Below are 2,500 nucleotides of genomic sequence, written 5' to 3' on the forward strand. Positions count from 1 at the left end.
GCGCTTCGACTCCCGGAGCGGGCCCGAGGCAGCTGGGAGGACGGCCCGAGGCCCCCGCCGGCACGCGGCGGACGCCGCCGCGCAGGGGGAGAGGACGGCGGGCCGGCCCGCCGGCACGCGCGCGCGGCAGCACGGAGCGGTACCACCGCGGTACCCACCCGCAGACAGCCGCGCGGGGCCGGGGACGAGGCCCGCGCCTCCCCCCCCCGGGCCCGGCGCGCCAACGCGCGCTCGCTCGCTCACGCCACTCGCGCAGCCCTCCGCCGCTCTGCGGCCGCCTCCTCCTCCCGGCCGCTGACCTCCGCTCTCCGCCCCGGCGTGGGGACGGCGCGGCGCGCCCTCCCTCGCCCCCCGCCCCGCCGCCGCCCCACGGCGCCCGCGCTGCGCGGCCCCCCCCCCGGCCGCGGCCCCCCGCGCGCCGCCGCCGCCGCCGGGCCTCAACGCAACGCCGCGCGGCTGACGCCAGCCGGCGGGTGGAAGTGGCTCGACGACGCGCTGCGGACGCGGGGAAGCGCGGGGTTGGGGGGGGCCCGGCGGGCGCCGAAACGGCGGCGGTCAGGGCCAGGGCGAGGCAAAGGGCGGCCGGCCGTCCCCTCTGCCGGAGGGGAACGGGGGACCGGCGCACCACCGGGAGAGTGGTGGAGGAGAGGCCCGTGCGGCGGCACTGGCGGTGGTGGCGGGCGGGCGGCGCCGGGCGCCGGGCCACCGCGACCGACCCGATCTGGGGGCCCGGCGGGACGAAGTCCGCGACGCGGGCGCTCCGGGAGCGGGGGTTTCCCGAGTCTGCACTTAGGGGGACGAAGGCCCGGCCGCGCGGGGAGGGGAAGGAGAGCACCCCCCCTCTCCCCGGGGCAACGGGCCTGCGAGGCGCCCCAGCCGCGCCACACCGCGCGCGCCACGCGGCGCGGCGGCAGCCGCCGGGCTCGGAGGGGAGGGCGGGCACGGCCGGGCGCACCCGAACCGCGCCCCCCCCCACACCCACCGAGGGGCGGCACGCCGCTGCGCCCACGCCACGGCGCGGGTGACGATTGACCGTCAAGCGACGCTCAGACAGGCGTAGCCCCGGGAGGAACCCGGGGCCGCAAGTGCGTTCGAAGTGTCGATGATCAATGTGTCCTGCAATTCACATTAATTCTCGCAGCTAGCTGCGTTCTTCATCGACGCACGAGCCGAGTGATCCACCGCTAAGAGTTGTCTCGGTTTCGGTCCCCGCCGCGCGCGCGGGGGGACCGGGCAGCTTTCGCAGCCCCTGGGGGGCCCCCCCTCCTCCGCCCCCTCCTCCTCCGCCCCACCGCCCTTCCTCACGCCGACGCCGGCTGCTGAGCAAGGGACGGCAGAGACGGAAGGAGAGAGAGAGCGAGAGAAAGAGAGGGGCTTGCCTCACTGACCGTACAAGCACAGAGAAAGGGGGGGGGGGGGAAACGAAGGGCAAACCCGAACGAGAAGGGCGGGGAGCCCTCGCTCCCGACCTGGGGACAAACCCTGTCTCGCTTCGAGTCCGGCCCAGGCGCCCGGCTCGGTCTGGCCCGGCAGGGAGCGGCGGGCCGGCCACACCGCCTGCCTCGGGATGTTGGGGGGGGTCCGTCCCCGCAGACCACCCCCCCCCCGCCCCAGGCGTCAGAGCCCGGCCGCCACCGGGAGCGGCGTCGCCCCGCCGCCCGCGCGCCTGCGGCCCGCCGGCCCCGCGCTTCCCAGCTCCTCGCTCGCCTCGCCGGCCCTCCGGCTCGACCGCCGCCGCCGCCGCCGCCGCGGCGCCCACACCCCCGCGCGCCCGCACACACCGCCTCGCGGGTGACGCCACGCGCTCGCCCGTCCCCTCCGCGGACAGACGCCCGGCGGCGGGCAGGCGGGCAAGGCGGCACGGACGGGGACGGCGCCCGCTCTCCCCGTCTCCACGCGGAGAGCGGGGCGGGCCGCCCCCGCCGCCGCCCCACCACCGCCCCCCCGCTGCCTGGCGGAGCCGGGCGGGGCAGAGCGAGGCGGGCGCCCCGGACGGCAGAGTGCCGGGGCGGGCGCGTAGGGTAGGGCGCCGCCGACGGCGGCCACGGCGGAAGACCCAGAAGCACCGGCCAGGGAGAAGGAGGAGACGCGCGGAGGCTCGGCGCCCGCACCACCCGCGGTGGGGGCTCGCCCTCCCGGCGGCGAGCACGCGCTCGCGCCCGGCTCGCAACGCTCGAGGCAGGCCGGCAACTAGGCCGACCGCGCGGCGTCTCTCCGCCGAGACCAGACCGCGGAGAGAGGGGGCAGGGTAACCCCTCTCCGTCCCGGCTGCCCGCGGGGCGAGCGCGGGGCGCGCCGGCTGGCATGGGGGGGCGCGGCGCCCGCGCGCGCCGACCCCCCGGCCCTCCGGCAGCACGCCCGGCCGCCTCCGCGAGTCGCATCGGGCCGCCCGAGTCTTTAAACCTCCGCCCGGCTCTCCAACCGAGAACCCTCGGGCCCGGAGCCCGGGGCCCATGGCCATCCCTGCCCGGGGCGGCTGCCGGCGGCCGCGGTGGCCGGA

The 2,500-nt window shown here is 79.6% G+C and overlaps 1 non-coding gene across 1 annotated transcript; it reads right to left on the minus strand.

The window, feature by feature from the left end:
- Nucleotides 1–1,040: 1,040 nt before the first annotated feature.
- On the minus strand, nucleotides 1,041–1,193 carry LOC135326872 (5.8S ribosomal RNA). Its single transcript, XR_010387080.1, has one exon. It is a non-coding gene; the product is annotated as a 5.8S ribosomal RNA (ribosomal RNA).
- Between the last annotated feature and the right edge of the window lie 1,307 nt (nucleotides 1,194–2,500).

The sequence above is a fragment of the Dromaius novaehollandiae genome, unplaced genomic scaffold (assembly GCF_036370855.1).
Source record: "Dromaius novaehollandiae isolate bDroNov1 unplaced genomic scaffold, bDroNov1.hap1 HAP1_SCAFFOLD_76, whole genome shotgun sequence".
Taxonomy (NCBI): Eukaryota; Metazoa; Chordata; class Aves; order Casuariiformes; family Dromaiidae; genus Dromaius; species Dromaius novaehollandiae.